This window comes from Erpetoichthys calabaricus, chromosome 2, assembly GCF_900747795.2.
Source record: "Erpetoichthys calabaricus chromosome 2, fErpCal1.3, whole genome shotgun sequence".
In the NCBI taxonomy this organism is placed as follows: domain Eukaryota; kingdom Metazoa; phylum Chordata; class Cladistia; order Polypteriformes; family Polypteridae; genus Erpetoichthys; species Erpetoichthys calabaricus.
Window position 1 is genome coordinate 45,959,993 of NC_041395.2, and position 25,540 is coordinate 45,985,532.

The window sequence follows — 25,540 nt, forward strand, 5'->3', positions numbered from 1 at the left end:
CTGAGGAAGCATGTACCAGAAATTAAAAGACCCATTGTCCGCAGAAATCCGCGAACCAGCAAAAAATCCGCGATATATATTTAAATATGCTTACATATAAAATCTGCGATGGAGTGAAGCCGCGAAAGGCGAAGCGCGATATAGCGAGGGATTACTGTAGTACTATACAAATTTGCATTGAAGTTAAATGTGTGGACTTCAGACAGAAACGTGTTCCAAAATAATTGCTGTGTATGTAGCAAGCACTAATACTGTGTTTCAGTGTGAATGCTGTATCAACAACATGTTGCAGTTTTTTCTTTCTGTGAACTAACCTGGATTCTTTAAGTTTAACCTTTGCTTGGTTTACTGTTGTTTGTTTATTTACAAGGATACTATAGAAAAACCTCCACAATTTATGTGCTGCATTATTGACAAGACTCTGTAAATACAAATTATGATATGATGATTTAAACCTTAGTGTACCTTGCTCAAATTTGACGTCCGTGACAAGTTCTGTTTAATTTAGTTATGCTCTTTGGTTCTCTTAGGGCCAATTTATACTTCATGCTCAGAACGCGTACGCACATGCATCATGGCTGCAAGACGTTCTTATTGTTCATTTGATCCGTCCTCTGCACTTGTCCTTAAAAATTAATGAGATGTATATGCAAGTTGCAATACCAGTAAAAATCGGGGGTTTTGGGGGCGTAGTGTACTCAACTTGGAATGTGACATCCGAGTCTCTCCTTACTATCAACATGTGACGGCAAACTGCTTTGCAGATCCTACAGGGTCAGTGTGAATGCTTTGATGTTTGATGAATGGTTCGATGTAGTGAAGCAAATCATCTGACTTAAATGCTGACATACAAATGCATTTGTGGTGCTTTTCTTCGTCCATTTCTCGCATAGGCGGTGTAAGTGTCATATGGAAGCGTATTGGAGCCACAGAGGAAAAAAAAATTAGGGACACAGCGATGGGGGGGAAAAAACATCTATTTCGTGATTAAAGTGGAAAATTCAACTTTAATCTTGTAGTTTATTTTGTCTTTAAAGTAGAACGTCATAAACGTCATCTTAAAACTTGATCCACTTGTTATTCACTACATGCTTCTGGGGCTTCCTCCTGCACTGACAGCAGCGGCAAGCAGTGATTGCTACACAGAACACTTTAAATTTATGACATTCCAGCTCTCTGCACATTTAGAATCCTTAGATTTATATTTGATATCACTTTCATAATAAATGTGTTAAAGTATGTATGTTACATTTTACAGAAATCATTAACTTCAGTTAAATAATGACTACTGTTAAATTACATGTGTTGGGGCTGCATGGTGGCAGAGCAGTAGCGCTGCTGCCTCGCAGTAGGGAGTCGGGTCCCTGGTGTTCCCTGCTTTGAGTCTGCATGTTTTCCTGGTGGGTTTCCACAGTGTGCTCGGGTTTCCTTCCAAGGACATGCAGGTTTGGGGATTTGGTGCCACTAAAATGACTCCAGTGTATGTGTGTGGTTGTATTCAACTTTCGATGAGCTGATGGTTTCTGCCTCATTCCCATTGATTGCTGGATTGATGGATGTAATCATTAAACATCCGTCCTTTTTAGAGATATTGTGGCAAGGTGTCCTGAATTTAATGGATGTGTTGGGAAATTTACAACACAGTGAAACTGAACATTGTTTTATCACTGTGCTGCTATCTTTCACTGCCACATGGTAATAGAACATCAGTAGTCTGGAAGTAATTCTGACTTTCATAGACTTTCACAGTGTTTTGGAGGTGAAAAGAGTGCCAGGCAGTGATGGTTATGAAGCTGGAAATTGAAGGTGTGATGATGAATGTTGTTAGTGCATATGCCCCACAAGTTGGGTGAGTGATTAATGAGAAAGATGATTTCTGGAGTGAGTTGGATGAGGTGATGGACAGTGTACCCAAAGGACAGAGAGTGGTAATTGGAGTGGATTTCAGTGGATATGTTGGTGAAGGGAACAGAGGGGATGAAGAGGTGATGGGCAGTCATGGTGTCATGGAGACGAATGAAGAAGGTCAGATGATAGTGGATTTTGCGAAAAGGATGGACATGGCTGTGGTGAATACATATTTGAAGAAGAGAGAGGAACTTAGGGTTACATACAAGAGTGGAGGAAGTTGCACACAGGTAGATTACATCCTATGCAGAAGAGTCCATCTGAAAGAGATTGAAGATTGCAAAGTGGTGGCAGGGGAACGTGTAGTTAGGTAGCATAGGATGGTGGTCTGTAGGATGAAATTGGAGATCAAGAAGAAGAGGAGGAGAGTGAGGGCAGAGCTAAGGATCAAATGGTGGAAGCTGGAAAAGGAAGACTGCAAGGTTGAGTTCAGGGAAGAGGTGAAACAGGCACTGGATGGCAGTGAAGAGTTACCAGACAGCTGGGCAACTACAGCAGAGGTGACAGCAAGAAAAGTGCTCAGCATGACATCTGGACAGAGGAATGAGGAATGGGGAAAGTACAGGAGATGAGGTTGATGAAGAAGAACTGAGAAATAGAGAAGGTAGACAGGAGTACAAGGTGATAAGACGTAAGGTGAAGAGAGAGGTGGTGAAGGCTAATGAAAAGGCGTATGATGAGTTGTATGAGAGATGGACACTAAGGAGAGAGAAAAGGACCTGTACCGATTGGCTAGACAGAGGGACTGAGCTGGGAAAGATGTGCAGCAGGTTAAGGTGATAAAGGATAAAGATGGAAACGTACTCAAAAGGCGAGGAGAGGGTGTTGAGCAGATGGAAAGAGTACTTTGAGAGGCTGATGAATAAAGAGAATGAGAGAGAATATTGGATGATATGGCAATTGTGAATCAGGAAGTGCAATGGATTAGCAAGGAGAAAGTAAGGACAGCTATGAAGAGGATGAACAATGGGAAGGCCGTTGGTCCAGATGATATACCTGTGGAAGCATGGTGGTGTTTAGGAGAGATGGTAGTGGAGTTTTTAACCAGATTGTTTAATGGAATCTTGGTAAGTGAGAGGATGCCTGAGGAGTGAAGATGAGTACTGGAGCCAATATTTAAAAACAAGGGGGATGTGCAGCACTGTAGTAACTACAGTGAGATAAAATTGATGAGCCACAGCAAGAGAAAAGAGTAGTGGAAGGCAGGTTGAGAAGGGTGATGATGATTAATGAGCAGCAGTATGGTTTCATGCCAGAAAAGAGAACCACAGATGCAATGTTTGCTCTGAGGGTGTTGATGGAGAAGTATAGAGAAGGCCAGAAGGAGTTGCGTGGACCTGGAGAAAACATATGACAGGGTGCCTTGAAGAGGAGTTGTGGTATTTTATGAGGAAGTCGGGAGTGGCAGAGAGGTACATAAGAGTGGTACAGGATATGTACAAGGGAAGTGTGACTGTTGTGAGGTCTGCATTAGCAGTGATGGATGCATTAAACATGGTGGTGGGATTACATCAGGGATTGGCTGTGAGCCCTTTCTTATTTGCAATGGTGATCGGACAGGTTGACAGACAAGATTAAACAGGAAGTTCCCCGTGGGACTATGATCTTTGCTGATGACATTGTGATCTGTATTGAGAGTTGGGAGCAGGGTTGAGGAGACGCCTGGAGAGGGTGAGACATGCTCTGGAGAGAAGTGGAATGAATGACAGTAAAACAAGACAGAATAACTTGTGTGTGAATGAGAGGAAGGTCCGAGGAATGGTGGAGGATGCAGGGAGTAGAGTTGCAAAGGTGGATGAGTTTAAGTACTTGGGATCAACAATGCAGAGTAACAGGGATTGTGGAAGAGAGGTGAAAAAGAGAGTGCAGGCAGGGCTGGAATGGGTGGAGAAGTGTGTCAGGAGTAATTTGTGACAGACGGAGTATCAGCAAGAGTGAAAGGGAAGGTCTATGGGACGGTAGTGAGACCAGCTATGTTATATAGTTTGGAGATAGTGGCACTGACCAAAAAACAGGAGACAGGGCTGTAGGTGGCAGAGTTAAAGATGTTAAGATTTGCATTGGGTGTGACGAGGTTGGACAGGATTAGAAATGAGTACATCAGAGGGTCAGCTCAGGTTGGATGTAGGGGTGGGCGGTATGACCAAAATTCTATATCACGGTATTTTTCTAAATTATCCCGGTTTCACGGTATTCGACGGTATTTTTTTCCCCATGCATTAGTGGATGTTAACCACATTTTCCACTGCAATTACTGGCTAAGAATAACCTATTCCACTGTCAAGAGTATTGTACATTGTAAAAAAAACCATTTTAATGTGCACACACGTATTAATACAGTTTTGCATTGCCCCATAAAGTGATAGTTTTCAAGGGGTGGCACTAATGGAGAAGGTATCACATTGCATGACAGATGCAGTCAAAATATAGAACTTTTTTATTGAACACATTTTGCAAAAACAAACTATAATTTTGACAACATATTTTCAACCATACAAAGAGGCATTTAGACTTAGTAAAATATCCAGAAGTGCTTGTCAAAAATTGTATTGCACCGAATATGTCTTAGAAAAGGAATAAATAGTAAATATTTTTTGTAAACCAACTACACTTTCTGTTAATGTTAACAATCTCTGTCCACTGACACGTTAAAGTGACTTTTTAAACAACTTTATCATCATTAAACTGCATAATATTTAAACTAATAAATAATAACAATAAAATAAATAATAGTCTGTGGTGGGTTGGCACCCTGCCGGGATTGGTTCTGCCTTGTGCCCTGTGTTGGCTGGGATTGGCTCCAGCAGACCCCCGTGACCCTGTGTTCGGATTCAGCGGGTTGGAAAATGGATGGATGGATGGATAAATAATAGTATTATTACTGATAGTGGCACTATTACTTCAAGACTTCAAGCCCAGGTGCATTACACAGTATTCACCAAATTAAAATAAAATAAAACAAGTGTAACTTGGTGATGACATCTTTACCAACTGAACCATCATTTAGGCAAACTGCATTAATATGGACCTTGCTTCAAGCTAAGCTATATTGGGAAGAAAAAAACAAACTATATGTCGAGAACAAAGTCAACATTTCCACTTTATTCTCGCCATTTATGTAGAGATTAAAGTCAACATTTCCACTTTATTCTCATAGTTTACTTCATAATTAAAGTAGAATGTCGTAAACTAAACTTCTTCCTAAAATCAATGTTTAATCAATTACTTAATTTACCCCGTCATAAATTAATGCAGCACATTAAATGCTTTGTGTTACGTTCCCCGACCCAGTGGTTAATCACTACGCTTCTTAAACTGACTTCCTCCTCACTAAGAGAAGACAGCGATCATCATACAGAATCCATTCACTTCATGATATTCCTGCTTTCTGAAAATTTAGAATGCTAAGATAAATACTTGGTATCATTTTCATGATGAAATGCATTAAAGCAGGTATTACACATGCACGGTAGTGAGGCGGTAGTGCTGCTCCCTCGCAGTAAGGGGTCCCCAGGTGTATGTTTAGTGTAGAGAACTTTATGGCAGGTGTGACGAGGCTTCAAAAAACTGGATGTATGAATAGCTATCGCACAGGTTTAACTTAAATATTGTGTAAATGTTGGGTTTGTGATCTGCTGGTCGGAGATACGAACACAGAATTCAATGCATGTTCTTCTGAGCGGGCTATCTTTATTGCATGCATGCTGTCTCTATCTGACATACCAAAACCCCAGTTCCTATCCTTCCTTTTTCTTTCACCACATAACCAATCACCACACGATAAACGTCTTTGTGAAATTAAAACTAGTTATAAACTTAGCCCACGGAGTGTTCAGAACTTTAAAAATATCTTCGTTATACATGTTTAATTATGCCATCCATTCAGAGTTGCGCCCATCTCTGAACGAGTCGCCAGCACATCGCAGGATGAATATAAGCAAAACATACACTAGCAGGGTCAATATAGCACAACAAAACCCCACATCCTACATGACTTTGAAAGGAAACTGAAGCATGCCGAGTAAATCCACCAGAAAAAACATGCAAATGCAAGGCAGGCATGCCGCCGTGCCCCATATGATTAATGCATGCTTTAATGCATTTCACCATGAAAATTATATTAAGTATTTATCTTAGCATTATAATGTTCAGAGAGCAGGAAGATCATGAAGTGAATGTATTCTGTGCGGCGATCGCTGCCGGCACCTCCTCTTAGTGCAAGAAGAAGTCAGTTTATGAATCACTTAACACAAAGCATTTAATGTGCTATATAACTTATGACGGGGTTTGAGAAAATCTAGTAAATTAAATATTCATTTTACGATTAAGTTTAGTTTACGATGTTCTACTTTAATGACAAATTACGAGAATAAAGTCAACATGTCGACTTTAATCTTGACATAAACGCCGAGAATAAAGTCAACATGTTGACTTTATTCTCGTAATAAGCGTCAAGATTAAAGTGGAAATGTCGAGAATAAAGTCAACATGTCGTCACACTATTACACAGTACCCAGGTACATTACACTGTATTGAAAACAAATAAAACAAGTACAACTTGACTTGCAGTATTATCCAGTAGTATAGAAACAGTATTTACACATCTGACCTTTTAAAACTAAAGTATCTCCAGGTGACGGACGTGACTCCTTTTTTTCGGCAAAAGTTCTTCTGTTCATCATGTTCAACTTTATCGTTGGCTTCAGTTTCGGAATGCTAACTATTTGGTGGTGTAGCAGTGAAAAAGAGCCCTAGTGCAACAAATCTGTGTTTAGCGTGTGTAGCAGTGAAAAAGGTCCCCACTTGAACAGTTTCCCGCTGCGCCACGTTCTGAACGTCGTTTAGGCAATTTAAACCGGTGTTGCGGTATAAGAAAAATCCATATCATATGGTACCGGTATGAACCAGTATACCGCCCAGCACTAGTTGGATGGTTTGGAGACAAAGTCAGAGAGGCAAGATTGCGTTGGTTTAGACAGGTGCAGAGAAGAGATGCTGTGTATATTTGGAAAAGGATGCTAAGGATAGAATTGCCAGTCCAAAGGAAAATAGGAAGGCCTAAGAGAAGGTTTATGGATGTGGTGTGTGAGGACATGCAGGTGATGGGTGACACAGCGCAAGATGCAGAGGAGAGGAAGATGTGGAAAAAGATGATCCGCTGTGGCAACCCCTAACTGGAGCAGCCGAAAGAAGAACACAGTCACCTTTTTCCTCTTTGGAGTAAAACCTGAGGAGCAGGTTTGTTAGCTCTAATAAGAGGAATTAAAGTTAGTAAGCAGAAGAAGGCAAAAGACATTTCGTAAGAAGATATATTCCAGTCATAATGTCCCTTAATATGTTGAAGGCAGTTTCAAATGTCATGTTCCTTATATATGGAATACACAGACAGCTGTGTATTCTAGGTCCCTCTTTTCATGTTTATGCATGCCAATATATTACAGCTCTTTTTTCTTCCCCTTTATTTTACAATCCCAGTGTCTTAAAAATGATCACCCTTACCATACGTGTTTTTTTTATTTTTTTATTTTTTTTTTGCATAAGTATTTTTTACAATTTTTAATAATGATACAAGTAATGATAAGCAAAAATTATCAGTGTTACTATTGTTAGCATTTTTATTTAATAGGTTTGGTAATAAATTTAATTGAGAGGAAAATTCCCAGTTCCGTGTATAGAAAAAAAATGCATCTTTTTTGATTTCAGAATAAGTACCATATTTATTGGTTTTAGGTGCACCTACCTTTTGATATTTAAAGTATTCAGTAGCTGTATCTTTATTCAGGACTATTAGGAAGTGTTTGGGTTATTCTGGTGTGTTTAAAAAAGTTGTATCTTCCAAAGGCTTTTGGTCACCCAGGGTAAAGAATTCTATATCAGATCTCTGCTTTTTCCAATTGCAAATTAATTATATTAAGTGATGCTCTTTTCCCTGCCACTTCTGCACTGTTACTCAGGAAAAATAAGCACACTCAAAGTGTTTGTTTTTCTCTCTCTCTCTCTCTCTCTACCTACAGGAAAAAAAGGCACCTCACTGTCAATACTCTTGATTTTTGCAACAGGGTGGGGCTGATTAAAAAGGAAGTCATTGAGCTCTGTCAAATTCTATGCTTGCATTAAAAATGCCTAGATATAAATAGAGTATAGCAGTCTTTGATTACAGTTTACTTTGCTATTTGCCTGAGCGTAATTTTCCCTGGGTTGCTGGTAGCTTCCATTAGTATCTGTTGAGAAGAATGTTGAAGAAAATGAATTTTAGTCAACATTCTGAAACGTTATTGTGAAGAGGTTTTGCCTCTGACTGAACTCCTGATGGTATATGAATTAATTTGAATGTAGTATATAAATTTAAGAGCAAATATGGTTACATTGAGTAGGAAAGCACCTCTATTGGGAGTTAATTAAAATTAATTGTTGTCAGAAGTGATGCCTCCACATAATTGATTCAACTTTTTTTATGTACCCATTGTGTTTGATGCATTTTGTAGCATTAAGCTATCCTAATGGCATATTTAACCAAATACTTAAATGCTTTTAGCAGAAGCACCGCTGTTATACCATTCCTCATTTTAATATGAAAAATAATGCTCTCTTGTGTGAGATACTATTTAGGACATAAATCTTCTTCAGTATGTGCACTGTACAGTGAAATGATGCAGTATAGCATGAAAGACATAGTGTCTACTGAAACACATACACCACAGTGAAACAGTGCAATAATTAATTTTTCATATACTCTATACATAGTTCATATTAATGAAGCAAAGGTCTGATACGGTTTCCACAAAGGAGAAAATGAGTCACGTATCTTAAAATAGTTTTTTGCTAAGTTTTAGACAACCTACCAGATGTCATCAGCAGAGGAAAATTATTAGACATACAGGAATCAAAGGCATATATTAGCAGGTGGGGGTGGAGGCGAGGTTGTAAGGAGGGTGTTGATCAATAAGGTAGCGTTCAGAAAGTGTTGGTCATAAAGTTTTTTTTGTTTTTTTTATTATTTGGATGATGTTCTTTTAAGCCTGCATATGTTGGGTTCTGTTAATGTCATTGTCAGGCAGCTCTCTGGCACTCATAGTATTAGCCCTGAATTTTACTTTAACAGTGTCCTAGTTAAATGTGTGTCTGGTGTGTAAATCGGAGACTGAGTCTTTCCTTCCGACAGCATTGCAATGTTCCTGTATACATGTTGCGAGTCTTTTGGATGTTTGTCTCACGTATACTGCTGGGCATGCATTGCATGGAATACTATAAGCTGTGTTCCTTGTCTCTGCGGTCAGCTTTTGGCATTGAAAAGGACAGTCCATAAAGTGCCGGTTTCTGCGCTCATCTTAATCCCAGATCAGGACAGGACCATGTGCTGTACTTTCTGACATGCCACAATGATATGGGAGGGCATGGTAAGTGCGGTGGGGGACCAAGTTGGAGTCAACTGTTTGCGGAGGTCTGGAGCATCTCCAATACATTTTTTATTAAACACCTTGGGGTAGCCGTTTGATGTGAACAGATGAAAAAGATAATGTCTTTCATTCTTTTTTTGTGTCCATTGTGTTACAATGGGCGTTAATCCTTTTGAACAAAGTCCTAATACAACTCCATTTATGTGATGAAGGGTGGCTGCTGGAAAAGAGTAGTATTTTGTCTGCATAACATTCCTTTAAATAAAAACTTGTAATTAAACCGGTGAGGTTACATCTTTCAATACAAATGCCAAGGAAATTGGATAAATCCTTAAATAAATAAATTCTTTACATTTATATAGTGCTTTTCTCACTACTCAAAGCGCTCAGCAATTGCAGGTTAAGGGCCTTGCTCAAGGGCCCAACAGAGCAGAGTCCCTATTGGCATTTACGGGATTCGAACCGGCAACCTTCCGAATGCCAGTGCAGATCCCTAGCTGGGTCCGTTCATTTCCTTTCCATTGTGAATTAGATTGTGGGGAATACTGAGTTGATGTGGCTGTAGAATTCATTCAGCTGGTTGCTTTTTAATATGACAAATGTGTAATCGATGTAGAGTTCATATGTTAAATGCTGAGTGTATGAAAAAGTCTTTCAGATAAGTTGTAAGATGGTCCACCTGTTAGGCCTGACCAGAGGTCTGAATTTTAAAGGGGTCTTGTGTATTTTTGGGAGGCCATAGAATTCAAATTCTATGAAAATCATAGGATTTCATTTTACAGTAATCTTGTAAAATTTAAACTGTTATTTCAGAGTTTACCCAGGGTGGTGGTGATTTTGTTTAGGGTGTTTTTTTTGTATTACATACAAAGTGAAATCTATTGGCAAACATACACTTCATAAATGAGGTATTTTTAATAACAACAACATTTATTTATATAGCACATTTTCATACAAAAATGCTTTACACTAATGAAGAAAAAAAAATAAAAGACAGAGTAAGAAATTAAAATAAGGACAACATTAATTAACATAGAATAAGAGTAAGGTCCCGATGGCCAGGGAGGACAGAAAAACAAAAAAAAAAAACTCCAGACGGCTGGAGAAAAAAATAAAATCTGCAAGGGTTCCAGACCACGAGACTGCCCAGTCCCCTCTGGCCATTCTACCTCACATATGGGCGGAGTTGTGGCTCTGAGGCTAAGGATCTGTGCTGGTATCCAGAAGGTTGCCGGTTCAAATCCCCGTCACTGCCAAAAGAGATCCTACTCTGCTGGGCCCTTGAACAAGACCCTTAACTGTAATTGCTCCAGGGGCGCTGTACAATGGCTGGCGCTGTACAATGGCTGACCCTGCACTCTGACCCAAGGGGTATGTGAAAACTTACAAATTCCTAATACAAGAAATTTGAAACAATCCTTTGAATCATAAATTTTGAAGGTTGGTGGAATGATTAAGGCAGATTATGACCTGTGTGTTTGCAGTTAATTTAAACCAGCAAGCATTTAATCTGTTGTGTTTTACTCTTAGTATGCAAAATGAATACTGTTTTGCACATAGATTAGTAGAGCCTTTTCACACTATTTATTTGGTCTACATTTGTGGCATCGAGGCTCATATCTGATGCTATTGAGTTTTAACACTAGACCTGATTTTATGTTAATTGAGGGTTTTTTGTTATTTGAATACTCCATTATCTACATGGGCCTCATTTGTGAAGCTTGTGTATGCACTAAGAGAGACTTGAAATATGTATATGCAACTACCCATGCAAACATCAGGATTTATAAATGAAAACTTAATGCAAGAGCTTGCATATATTTATGGCAACTCTGACCCATGTGTACGCAACATTTCAGAGAAACTGAGGAATGACGACACCCTTGTTCAAGCAGGGAAAAGCAGTGAAACCAGCTAAATGATGACTCATATGCATAATAATTAATATCACTGAACAGTTATTATAATGTGTTGATGTGACAAATATATCAGGAATATCTTTGGTCAAGCGTCACTCCATCATGCCTACTGTGCTGAGGCACTACATCCAGTTTTAGTACATACATATATATTAAAAAAAAAAAAAGTTTTTGCCAACATAAACTGTTAATTTGCAGCAGTGTCTGGTTCTCCTAATGTAATCAGAGTACTTTACTGCACTCATATTGCAATAAGGGCATGTAGCGAGAATGAAGCCTCTTTTGTTAACCGTAAGCAGTTAAATCCTTTTGCACAAGTCATCCAAGATGTGACTGGCAAAAACTTTGTCTTGATTGAATGGGTCTACCTGTGATTACTTTATTTTGAGGCAAAGTAGCTTTGACAGATGTGATGGTGCTATAAGTGGTAGCTGGCTTGTTGGTAAGGTAACTGGCTGAACCCTCTGTATATTTTATGGCCTGTACTATTTATTGTAACAGCAGTAACATCATCACATGAGCAAGGTGATAGTGACTAACCGATCAGATGATGGTGTCTTACACCTTTGCCAGACCCCATGAGTTAAGGGGAGAGGCGCTGTAATACTGCACATGAGACCTTGCCCTCTCAGTTGTGGAGCACAATTAGATACTGTTGAATGCAGGTCAAGAGGAGAGACTGCTCTATCAGCCAATGAAGTTCTGCAGCATCATGATTGTATGTGTTTGAGGTTGATTGGCATGCTCTGTATATGCATGTAACGTTCGAAGTGCACAACAATAAGCATATTTACAAGGTGATTGTGATTTATAATGGTAAATTGCATTTTTTTTCAATAAGGTGACCAAGTAAGCATTTTTGTCCAATCTTTTCATAATTGTATAGTTTGATTCTTTTTCTTCACTGGAAATCACAAATACGTCCATAAATATGACTTGATGGTAACTCTTTGCAAAGGCATGTATATAAATGTATACTATATTTTGCATGTGTTATATATATTCTTTCTCTGTGTCATCTTTTTTTTAATTTGTTTTTAAATTCATATTTCTTTTATTTTCTAGGTCACTGAACACTTAAATTAATCTTTGTTTTGGATATCAAACCAGTGTCAGAGAGGCTGAAGGCTGTTGCAAGTTAACACAGTTGTGGAAACATCTTTGTTTATCTTTAAGGTCAGCAATTGCACTAATGGCAATATGTTATCTTTTACATTTTTTTTGTAAAAGCCTCTTTTCTGTGGTTTATTTTAAAACTTAATGACAACTCTTCTTAATTATTTTTTCCTGTAAAACCCTTGAAGGTTTTGGTGTTTGAGTTTTAACACATCACAATAAAAATGCTCATTTAATGCTGTGGCACTTTTGCATTATTTAAAGCACTTTGTGCATTTTGGTCACACTTATGAATGAGAAAGCAGTCCATCCCAAAAATTGCATTTGTCTTCTTTTGAAAAATTAATTAATAGTTTACTTTCAGATCAGTGAGATCTATCTTACTAAACCACAGTTAATATATGCACGGCGAACGCACCGAGGCGCATGCGCACTGCGGCCTTGGCGCCTGCCCCAGAGTCAAACGCAACGGTGTCCCAAAGCGCGGCGGCGCCCGCCCCAGAGTCAAACGCAGCGACTTCCCAAAACGCGGCCAAATAACACAACGTAATGCGCCGTGACGCCCGCCCCAGAGTGAAATGCAGCAGCTTCCCAGAGTCAGTAGGTGGCGCCCAAACAACACAACCTGTGAGCTACATTTGCTCTTATTCACTGTGCCAGTAATATAGATCACATAACGGTCACAGACTCTAACCCAGCGGCTTCCCAGACTCAGTGGCTGGCACACGAACACCACAACCTGTACACTAAACTTGCTGTGCTCCACTCTGCCAGCAGTCGGTGTCAGCAAAGGCAACGGAATCACGTCTCCACAAAACGAAACCGCTTTAGTACAGATGTGCTTATGTAATTAAATGACATTTCCCCAGATGCACCCACCCTCCATGATATATCATCCATCCAGATATCGGACAGAACAGAAATTGATTGCCATTCTTGGATTTCCGATTCGCTTGCGAATCGCGGGCTTACTTGTATGAAAGAATGTGCAGCGCAGTGTCTATCATCAAATGTTCAGTACTCCGTTAGTACTGTTGCCACTTTGAAGATTAAATCAATTAGGAAATAAAACAAGTTAGAAAATTTAAGCTTAGTGAAACATTCAAGTGTGTTTTGGTTTGGTTATTTAGTTAACTGTTTTGAATGTTTGGAGCAGTTCAGTTTTTTTTTCTTCTACTTCAGGTTACTTCATCAAAGAGTAACAGTGATAAAAGAATGTAATTACTAGAGCACATAAAATGTTTTTAATGGCACGCTACAGTATCATGTACTGTATCTAAAAACTGAACCAGTGTTCAACTCAAGTAATGTAAAAATGAAATCGGTTTGAAGTGGTATTGATGTTGTCATAGTATAGATATTCACATTATGCATAATGCGTACAGACCTTTCATCTGTTCAGTTATTTCTAGACAAGTCAAGTTACTTGCATTTTTTACTTTTATGGTCACTAAAATCATGCAACTTAACACAGTACATTTTCAAGTAGTAGGAGAAGTGTGTTGGTATAACCAAGTGCCACCGCTTTTACAGGCAGCAAACAGACATAACATGCAGCTATGAGTGACACTGAAGGCATTTCACTGGTTTTCCATCAGGAGCTGCCATGAAGCAAGTGAAAAAGGAAATTATTCAAAATGCACAAGTTGAAGTAACCTCTCTTAAGGTAAATTTGAAAGGGTAAACTAGTCTAAATTTAAGACTGACTTGTTTGAAAATCCATCCATCCATTTTCTAACCCACTGAATCTGAACACAGGGTCACGGGGGTCTGCTGGAGCCAATCCCAGCCAACACAGGGCACAAGGCAGGAACCAATCCCAGGCAGGGTGCCAACCCACCACAGGACACACACAAACACACCCACCCACACAGCAAGCACACACTAGGGCCAATTTAGAATCGCCAATCCACCTAACCAGCATGTCTTTGGACTGTGGGCGGAAACCCACGCAGACACGGGGTAAACATGCAAACTCCACGCAGGGAGGACCCAGGAAGCGAACCCAGGTCTCCCAACTGTGAGGCAGCAGCGCTACCCACTGCGCCACCATGCCGCCTGTTTGAAAATTCACTAGTTAATTTTAATGGGAGTTTTTGAAATTTCAGAATTTCTACAGTATAACCTCTTTGAGATATCTCAAAGAAAATTGACAAACTTCCTTGAAAAATGAGTGGAACATATATTAAGAAAAAGCAGTCCACCTGGTGATGTTTCACACGGACAGACATAATGAAGGCAGTAGGTGTTTTTGTATGATAATGCCAAAGCCTCATTCTCCCCAATAACTGCACTTTGCAGTGACAGCAAAATTCCAGTATAGCTTTCAGACTCTGGCGAAAGGGTTGTGGAACCCGTTGTCATTATTTTGTGTGCTATAATGACATGCACAATGAGAAGTTCAAATACAGCAAGTATTCCAACACTAATGCCATTTATAACACAGGCAAGGAACCAACAGTGCGGTTATAGTCAAGTATTCTTTGGTGAGACTGAGATACTGGAGTGTGCAGTGTGGGCAAACTAAACAAGAAATGTCAGAAATTCCTCAGATTCTGGGCACAATATGGTGAGTGTAATAGGCAATGGTTATTATATGTAACACTTGTTAATGTTCATGAGTTCTTGCTGCCTTAAATGTTGTAAGCATCGGTGTTATTGCGTGCCGCTGTGCCGCTTCTTATACAGGCATGTTTGTAGGCTGGCGGTGTGTAAAATGGCATGTTGTTTGGTTTAAGAGGAAACATTTTAGATAATCACAGTAAACTAAACTAGTGAACTGTTGATGCCCCTACAGTTTTCTCCCTCATTGTTTTTTACAGTAGTGATGACAGGTCGCAGTTCTGACTGTAAGCATATAGGAGCCTTTGACTACTTTTCACATTGTTTTATTATGTCTGGTTTGTTTTATAGAGTAATTTGTATCTACATTTTCATATTCTACTGATTTGATGTGACTACAGTCAAAAACCTCTTCATTCTTTTCTGATTCTTGTTGTCATGGCTTTATTAAATGCATTTTATTGTCGGGCAGGAGCATCCCGTCATTTAGTGTGTGTCCGGTGCTTTCCGTGAAGGAGTCATTACTGTCCTTTCCCAAATCATTTGCCAAGTTAAAATAGAAGTCTTTGCTAGCATCTTCTTCAAACAGCACTTTAGAACAGCGAATGTCCTTACTAAAGAAGGGGTATTTGCTTTTTCGATTAGACCAGATATCACAAATGAAGAGAATCATGGATTGCTTACTCTTTGGCTTTTGCTGCAATAAGGGGAGTGCATGTTTGTGTAATCTAAGGACATGTTTATACTTCACGCAACACGACATGTGCGCCTGTGGATGCTACTGCTACCCAAGTGTTGTACTGTTTATACTTGCGCACGTACTTTACATAAGTTTGGAACATTCCACCAGGTGGCAGTGTAAGATATCATCGTGGTGAGAACAGGTTCGGCTTCGCTGTGCTCTGAATTGCCTGAAACATCCATTAAATTCCGGGGACACCTTACCACAATATCTCTGAAAAGGATGGAAATTTAATGATTAAATCCATCAATCCAGGGATGCGCCCATTCCAACTAGCATTGGGCACGAGACAGAAACAATCCCTGGACCAGGCATCAGCTCATCGCAAGGTGAACACAAGTATACACATACACTAATGTCATTTTAGTGTTACCACACCCCCAAACCTGCATATCTTTGGAAGGAAACAGGAGCACACTGTGGAAACCCACCAGGAAAACATGCAAACTCCAGGCAGGTAACACCAGGGACATGACTCCCTGCGAGACAGCAGCGCTACCACTTCACTACCGTGCTGCCCCCACATGTGTAATTATTAACAGTATTCATTATTTAAATTAAGTTAACGATTTATATGTTACATGTAATAATATGCATAGTTTAATGCATTTCATCATGAAAGTGATATCAAGTATAAATCTAGGGATTCTAAATGTGCAGAGATGCTCGTATATCATAAATTTAATGTGTTCTGTGTGGCGATCTATTGCTGCTTGCTGCTGCTGTCAGTTCAGGAGGAAGCCCCAGAAGCACGTAGCAATTAACAACTGGGTTGGTTTTAAGATGACATTTACGACGGTCTACTTCAGTGATAAGGTTATTACCCTTAAATGTTATTCATTTAGCAAGTAACTATTGTTAGTGCCTGAATGCATCTTTGAATGCCATATTCTTATTTTTTCCTTTAGGTGCCAAGGACTCAAAATTACAACAAATAATTTTGGTGATGATATGGTCCTACTGAGGGCAGCTTGTGGCTATGAGTGGAAATTGATTAAAGAAAAGATGTATGTAATGGATGGAAATTTCTTGGTTGAGAAACAAGTGTATTAACCATCACAGCCTACATAAGCTGTTTCTTTGCCAGAAGATGAGGCTGTAGTATTTCATACTGCTCAGTATTTTGAAACTGTAGCTCTGTTTTCTGCCTGGGTATTATTGGCAGTCTCCTTCAAATTTCACATGGGAAGAACTTACTGTTCTTAGACTGATCCTAACTTGTTATGAGATTGAGTTAGCTGTGGGGTTACTACCACCTTCTCTGAACCGAAGCTGCCACTTTCCCCAGAAAGGACGAGGCAAAGTTACATGTCAAAAACCTGACTTCTGCTGCTTCAAATAGGGCACAGAAATAACTTTGGACTGGATGCGGGTGGTGGTGTAATGGTGCATATTTATAAAATGCAATAAATATAAAGCCAAAATAAATGCTTGATTAAAAGATAAATTCAAGTTAAGCTTTTTGCCCTGTCTACATAATACATTTACATTCTTTCTTACATGTCTTCTCAGAGAAGATTTCATGGTTGAGAGGCAAGTAACCCCAGGGTGCATGGCTGAAAGATGCATGTCAGACCATATGACTTATGGTAAAAACTACCTGTGTGCCAAATTATAAGTCTTGCTGTGCTTAAAGCACAAATAAACAAAAATAGTGCTTTTTAGATTTTCCTGTTGTTTTTGGGTTGACTATTGTAATTTTTTTTCTAATCATATTAGCTTTCATATTCATATGGTAGTTAATATGGTTCTTCATCCTATTATTTTTTTTTTTGTTCACCCACATTTCTTAGATGGAGGAAATAACCTTTTCATAAAGGAAATCCTTCTTTGGTGTTTAATGGACAAATGTGCTTTAAGTGTTTTTTAGAAAGATGTGTGAATTTGTGTCGGTGTTAACAATTTTTTGGACACTGTAACTCAAACAAATAGACTTATTTTTAGGAAATTTTATGGTCAACTTGCACTCTTTAGTCTTAAAAGCTGATTAGGTTTTGGATGCATTCCAACTATTCAGCTATGAGTTTTAAAGTCGACAATAAGAACTCGAAAGGAAGACTTCAGTGAAATTTCATTTCACTCCACAGCTTGAGTTTTCAGACTCGGTAGTCACAGCAGCTGAACTGTAATTACTAAAAATATTGTTGTATAATGCAATGCATTAATATTCATTTTATTAAATTAGCAGATTGTATTTGTTTGTGGAAGGTACTTTTGTTTGTTTAAAAGAAGTTTTCCTACTTCAGGTTTTTAACTCCATGCCTTTAGTTTATTTGTTGAAGGTGCTTGCTTCTCAAGACTATTGTTTTTTTTTTACTTTTTCAGTTACTTTATATCTTAAATGAAACAAACTGAGCATAAAGAAATTACTACAGAGTTCATGTTACAGTTGTTCAAACTTATATCACAAAAATGCAATCCAAACAAATTTTGAATTACACAAAAATACATTTTTTGAATAGATTCAACATTAAGGCAGTCTAAAATATAAAAATAAACAGAGTATTGTATCTTGCGTATATTTTGGTAAATTTGTAGGTTTAGAACTTGGATGTGAAATGGGTGTGGTGCAGTCAGGAACTATGTGACAAAATTGAAGTATTTAAATTTTTTGTCAAAGGGGAAATCTCTAGTCTTTTGAGTTTCTCCCACCATCTCTCTCTGTCTCACAACTATTGCCTGAGATCCAGAACAGCTGCTACTGCAGGCCCCTGAATTTACAAAGTAAAAACTGTGGATTACTTAATTGCTTAGTCCATACCAGTCCATGTGATCAACATACTTCTTTTTCTGATTTTAATTTTTTTTTTTTTTTTTTTTTAACCCATGATTCAAAGGTTAGGTAATTGTTCCTGTGTGGTGCTGGGTGTATTTTCTTAATAGAGTTCAGCATTCCTACCAGCACTTGTATATCTGGTACTGAGTTGTGGAGTTGTAATAATCATTGCTGCCTAGTCTTGAGCAGTAGTTGTGCTAAAGGATGGGAACAACAGAATTCACTGAATAAAAAAAAGATTTTCCTTCTACAGTTGCATGTGATAGACAGCATAATAGAGAGACTTCATTATCAAGTACCTCAGAATGCAAAGAATTTCCATTAGGGCTGCGTCTATGACAGATTTCTGAGGAACAAATCAAGGTGGAAAATACAGCTGGCCACAGCTGTTTAAATAAAAAGTCACCTTTAATGCATTTTCTTCAGTTCCAATTGTGTGAACATTATTTCTTTAATTTCTGTACTCTAAATTTGATAATTTGGAAGTTGCAGATGCAACATGGCATTCTAGTGCTTGAATCTTACTGTCATGGCAGCTCATTTGGCCCCTAAAGCATTATATTATCTTATTTAAGTTTGCACATATTTGCTTTTTGTCCTTAGTTATATAGTAATCCCTCCTCCATCGCGGGGGTTGCGTTCCAGAGCCACCCGCAAAATAAGAAAATCCCGCGAAGTAGAAACCATATGTTTATATGGTTATTTTTATATTGTCATGCTTGGGTCACAGATTTGCGCAGAAAACACAGGAGGTTGTAGAGAGACAGGAACGTTATTCAAACACTGCAAACAAACATTTGTCTCTTTTTCAAAAGTTTAAACTGTGCTCCAAGACAAGACAGAGATGACAGTTCAGTCTCACAATTAAAAGAATGCAAACATATCTTCCTCTTCAAAGGAGCAAACAAATCAATAGGGCTGTTTGCTTCTAAGTATGGGAAGCACCCCGGCACAAAGCTGTTGAAGGTGGCAGCTCACACCCCCTCCGTCAGGAGCAGAGAGAGAGAGAGAGACACAGATAAAAAAAATCAATACGTGCCCTTCGTGCTTTTAAGTATGCGAAGCACTGTGCAGCATGTCGCTTCACGAAGCAGCTGCACAGAAGGTAGCCAACGTGAAGATAATCTTTCAGCATTTTTAGACAAGCGTCCGTATCGTCTAGGTGTGCGAACAGCCCCCCTGCTCACACCCCCCTACGTCAGGATCAGAAAAAGTCAGCGCGGAGAGAGAGAGAGAGGAGAGAGAGAAAAGTAAGCTGGGTAGCTTCTCAGCCATCTGACAATAGCGTCCCTTGAATGAAATCAACTGGGCAAACCAACTGAGGAAGCATGTACCAGAAATTAAAAGACCCATTGTCCGCAGAAATCCGCGAACCAGCAAAAAATCCGTGATATATATTTAAATATGCTTACATATAAAATTCGCGATAGAGTGAAGCCGCGAAAGGCGAAGCGCGATATAGCGAGGGATCACTGTATGGCAGGGAAGTGTAGTGAGCTCTTGAAAGCTTAGTGTTATAGAGTCTCCCATGATCTCAAACTAGTTCAGTAAAAACCTTCTTTATATTCTTGCAGAAGGAAGACAAGATCTGAGGACGTCTTGGTGCAGAAAGTTTTCCTCACCAGGCTGAGAAGCTCGGAATGGGGATTTCTGGTAGAAAGCATCACTGAAATTCTTAATGAAAGGTGAGTAGATGTTTCTATTTATTTGGGCTTTGGAAGGAAACATATGGAAAGAAAGGGGTGAAATGGCAAATGACCCTATAGGGATACCTGAATATGTGTCCAATATTTATTAACCCTGCTTGTTTGTTGTCACTGGTCTAACTGTGGAATTGCATTCAATATTTATCATGGCATAGTGGACTTATTCTAGAGTTAGGTAGAACAGCACCTAGCATCTTAATGTAAATTATTTTTCTATTTCCCACTAATATTTTGAGGTTAACAAACAAAACTATTTGAATAATTTAAGCAGTTTATAATATCTTTAATTTCAGTGAACTTGACACCCTGTCTGGGGTTCATCATTACGCCCTTGAATTCCATCAAGCAGCTGTGAATTGCTGGGTGTAGCTATGCATTGTTATTTTAGTCTTCTTCGGTGGAACCCATTTAATATACTACTGGCTAACACTTAGACTAACTACATTTGTGCTACAACTAAAACAGACTCGGTTCTAATTTTTGGTTTGCATCCTTTTTTATTTGTTCATTTTTTGGTGTAACTCTTCAAGTTGTTTTTCTGAATAGGAGTGTTTACCTATGTTGACCTGATACAGACTGCATGAACAACATGATTTAAAAATTAGTGAATTAGACAGACACAACCTGATATACTTACGTGAGTGCCAACAACAGTGTTGCAATGCTAATAGGCAACTTTGCCTTTATTTTAGACTGTCCGATGATGATAAGGTGGAGAAATCAAAAGTGGAACTTTATAGCTATTACTTTGAGTGCAATTATCACTGCTATCTCTGTTCATTAAGATGTATAGTCATGAAAGTGGAGACAAGACTAATTAGGAGCAAGGAGTGGAGGGTATTGATGAAAACCAGTGGCTTGAAACTTTCAGAATGTTGAGGGAGTCATTTGAGACACCAAATGTACTAGGTATGATTTTGACTGAAGAATTCTGAAGGGAACATTGTGGTTACTAATAACGGGATTATGGAAATGTGAAAGAAGTACAGTGCCCTCCATAATGTTTGGGACAAAGATACATTTTTCCTTGATTTATCCCTCTGCTCCACAGATTAAAATTAAAATTTTGATGCGAGTAAAATGCACATTGCGGACTTAAAATTAAGGCATATTTGCAAACATCTACATCACACCATGTAGAAATTACAACACCTTTTCTACATGCAACAAAATGGTATGTATTTTAAAGCAGTTTTATTTAGTACTTTGTTGCATGTCCCTTGCATGTAATATGTGTTTGAAATGGGGATGGGACTGTGTATAAAGTGTTGTAATTTCTACATTGTGAGACCGAAATAATATATGCAAATAAATTCAGCAATGTGCACTTTAATCATGTCTGAATTGTTTTTATTTTAAACAGTAGAGCTCATGGGTAAATCAAAGAAAAATGTGTCTTTGTCTCAATCATTATGAAGGTGCACTGTATATGAAGATGTTGCTGAATAAGTAGAATGAATGGGATAATGAAGGTCATTTGTTTAAAAAAAGAAAAAAAAGAAGGATCAAGCTATACATTTAAAAAAGAGAAGCTGCAAAACCAAGCAGTAGATCCAATTAGGTTGGTGTCAAAAAGCTGAAGGGAGTAGCAGGTCTTGAAATTGAATTATTGACAGACTTGTGTAACATTGTTGTGTACAAAGGGAGGGTTCTTAAAAACTGGAAAGAAGTGTGCTTATTGCAGTATATACGCAACAGGGTGACCCACTGTGGTGTGGCACCTATTGAGTGATCAAGCTTTTGGAGTAGATAATGAAAGTGATCTGTCTGGTGCATGTAGGGAAAGCATCAGGCAAAGGGAGGAGGAAGTGTTTGACAGATGACCACGAGAGAGAGTGCAGAAAGTTTTAAGAAAGGTAGTTGTGGGAGAAGGGTTATTGTCTGTGGTAATGTCAATCTGTGAGGAAGCACATACAGTGGTCAGACTGGCAGATGTGGATACTGAAATTTTTGAGGTGAAGGTGTGGCTACACTAGACATCAGTTCTGAGTTTGTTGCTTTTTATGATGGTGTTTGAAGTAAAGACCAGAGATGTGTGTGAATGATGGTGATAGGTGCACCTGTATGCTGCTAATCTAATATTGGAAATGGAACTAAAGGGGAAGATACTGAAATGAAAAGGTAGTTGGGAAGCGAAAGTCCTTAAGGTAAATGCAAGAATGAACAAGGAGCTGTTGGAGGCAAAAGGGCAGGCAGCATGGAAGAGATTAGTGCTATGGTCATGTGAAGTGGGCAGTAGAGGTGATGCTAGAAAGTCAATTCAGTATGCGAGTTGTCAGAGGTAGATGCATAAAACATCTAGTAATGTGAAGGGTAGTCTGCAGGTGGCAAGTGCTTACTTGGTTGAAGTTTTTGAGAGGAATGTAAATGTGTGTAAATTTAGATGTAAGCAGTGAAGTTTTCTTAACACTAAAATACCTGAAACCTACGAAAAAAGTTGTAATGCTGGGCCACATTAAATTCCTTCGCATCTCTTCATCAGTGTCTTTGTTTTGCAAATATGGCAACCAACACAGGCTGCAAGCAGCCTGCTATCCCATCCCCCACCGACACAGCTGAAGTTCTCCCAGCTCAAGTCTGTTTACGGAGAGTGAGGTGCCTCGAGTTGTATAGAGTAATTAATATATCATTATTTGGAATACATACATTTCATGTGTTTTCCTTTACTACAATGATCTGGATAAATGTTGGATAACAGGAAATGCGAGGCAAGAAATGTTGAATGCATAACTAAAATAGAAACTTTTTCCATGTTATAGTAATAATGACATGAAGTCTATAATGTCTGAAGACTTCAGTCCAAATATCGAATACACACATGCACTTTTATTCAAGAATATAACCAAAGGAAAAAAAATCATTCAATTTACATGTTGCTGTCAATGAGTTAAAAACTGAAGTTCAAATGCCAGTTGACTGAAAGTTGCCATGTCTGCTTGACTGGTGCAGTGGTAAGAACTGCTGCGTTATAACCAAAAGATTGCAGGTTTGAGTCCAGGTGTTTGTTTTGAGTATTGAGTTGCTATTATTATTATATAATAAAAATGTACATTTGATTTTAGTCTGTAACACCTGGCATAAATTTTTACTACCTGTAAAATATATCGCTGAAGGGATATAATCAGACACACAAACGCTGGTGAATCATGTCTTCTTTGTATCTTGTTGTCACTTTAATTTTTTGTAAATCAATTTTATTCTTGAATAAAAGCACACTTGTTTCGTTATAACTTTGCAAATGTGTTTATTTTATACTAGGGGGCTCCGCCCCCTGCTCGCTTCGCTCGCCAACCCCTGGTGTTGGGAATGACAAAGAGCGTGATGTATGAATGAGATATAGAATAGTGTGACGGTGTAGATGATGCAAATAGAAAGCACCCAATAAAGTGTGTGGCACAGTGTAAAGGTTTATTTGAAAATTTCTTTGTACACACCGTTTAAGTGTAAAAGGTAATTCCAGCTCAGAACTTGTAAGGTCATTTAAGATGGTTATTGTTGTGATCAGAGTCAAGTTTGTCAGAGCTTAGAAAGAGTTGTGTCTTTCCAGGAAGTAATGGAATGACTTGGGTATTTATGTTTTCCACATTAATATTTTTTGGACATAATATAGTGCGTTGTGTTAAAAGGGGCATTTGGTCTAATGAGATTGCTGTTCCAAATCTCTCTGTAATTAAGTCGTCGCAGATAAAGGCTTGAGGAATTGTAATAATATGTGGGTGAAGTCCATCTGTATTGGTGAGTGTACCATCTCTCAGTTGTAATAAGCAATTGTTATGATCTGTTTCTGGACATCGTATCTTTTTTACTAACTGTATCTTTTGAAAGCAATGCCAATTGTCTGCGTATTTTAAGGTGCACTGAACAATAGCTGAGTGAATGGCATCTGGAAGAATAGCTAATCATTATCTAAAATCTCCTCCTCATAAAAGTACCTTTCCTCCAAATCGAATATTATTATTCATAAACGTTTGTTCATGCCATTGAACATTCATCAATAAACAACATTTTTTCAAGACGGATGTCACGTGCAGTGCCACCGTTAATGTTCATAGTGGATTCCGATTTGTAGGATCTAATGTAGTTGATAAAGATTTCACTTTCAGGTACATCGTCAGTTATAAGCTTCTGTAGATATTCAGTATATGAATGTAAAGAAGGCAGTCTAATTTGACCCTTTTGACAACAACGTGTAAATGTATAACTTGTATTGCCAGTTGTTTCTTCAGGGAAGTGAACTAAATGACAATGATTGCAAATGACATTCATTAATCCGAATGAATTTTCCTGGTGTATGTTTTGCTTGTGCCGTTTGAGAGGCGCGTTGTTGCATGTGTAGTATTTGGGACGTGTTGTTTTGGAGCTGTAATCGATTTGCCTGTGCTGTGTGAGAAGCCCGTTGTAGCCTTCGCTGCCATTAACGTATGTCTGAGACGGGAGGTGTTTCGTTTTGAATCCGTGCCTGTTGCGATGCAGCACTTTGATGATAGTTTGCGTCATGTGGATCTAGGATGTAGATTTGTGCATATTAAATGAACTATTGTAGGATCTAATGCAGTTCATAAAGTTTTTACTTTTAGGTACATCGTTAGTTAGAAGCTTTAGTTGAGCTTTGCGTATTTGGAGTCGAGTCATTTTTTCTTTTAGAAATATGGATAAGTAATAAGGAGTATTGCACTCACTGTTAATATGGAGCCTTTTCTGCGGTTGAACGGTTAATAGTGCCTTATTGTAATGAGATCCACCTATGCTGCATAGCCGTCTATTTTGTTGTTTCTTTCGTGTTCGTGTGTTTGTTCCTGTTATCCTTTCCTTTTCGTTTTGTACCCATGACCGTGTATTCATGACTTGTTTCTTTCTCAGCATGCGAAATATGGATAAGTAATATGGAGGATTGCAGTCACTGTTAATATGTTTCCTTTTCTGCAGTTGAACGGTTTAATAGTGCTTTATTGTAAGGAGATCCACCAATGCTGACACCTATGCTGTCTAGTGTGAAGGTGTTGATGTTCACTTTAGAATATGTGGCTTTGGGTGTCACTTCTTATGGATGTGTGTGTGTGTGTGTGTGTGGGGTGGGGGGGGGGGGGGGGGGTTGAGGATTGTTGTCGCGGGAGCATCTTCTTTCTTTTTGTGTTCCTGTGTCTTGTTGAATCCCCCTGTTTGTGTGTGTCCCGTCCCTTGCTTTTAGGGTCTGTGGGGTGGTTTTGTGTTCTTTTTTTTGTGTTCCATGGGCTTGTTGAATCCCCCTCTTGGTGTGTGTCCCGTCCGGTGCCTGTTCGGGGGGGGGGGGGGGGGGGTGCCTTGCTGTTGTGTGCGAGCCTCTATATTTTTTTTTTTTTTTTTTTTTGGGTCTAGTCTCGTGTGCAATGTGTTTCGTGCTTTGCCTGCGTTTCCTCATTTCTCCATTTTTCCTG

At 38.8% G+C, this 25,540-nt stretch overlaps 1 protein-coding gene across 1 annotated transcript in view; it reads left to right on the forward strand.

The window, feature by feature from the left end:
• The window catches only part of LOC114645262 (homeobox and leucine zipper protein Homez-like), a 51,679-nt gene that overhangs the window by 17,869 nt on the left and 8,270 nt on the right, over positions 1-25,540 (forward strand). Inside the window, 2 exon segments of the mRNA XM_051922353.1 lie at positions 12,290-12,400; positions 19,995-20,105. The gene's annotated coding sequence lies outside the window, so the exon portion shown is untranslated.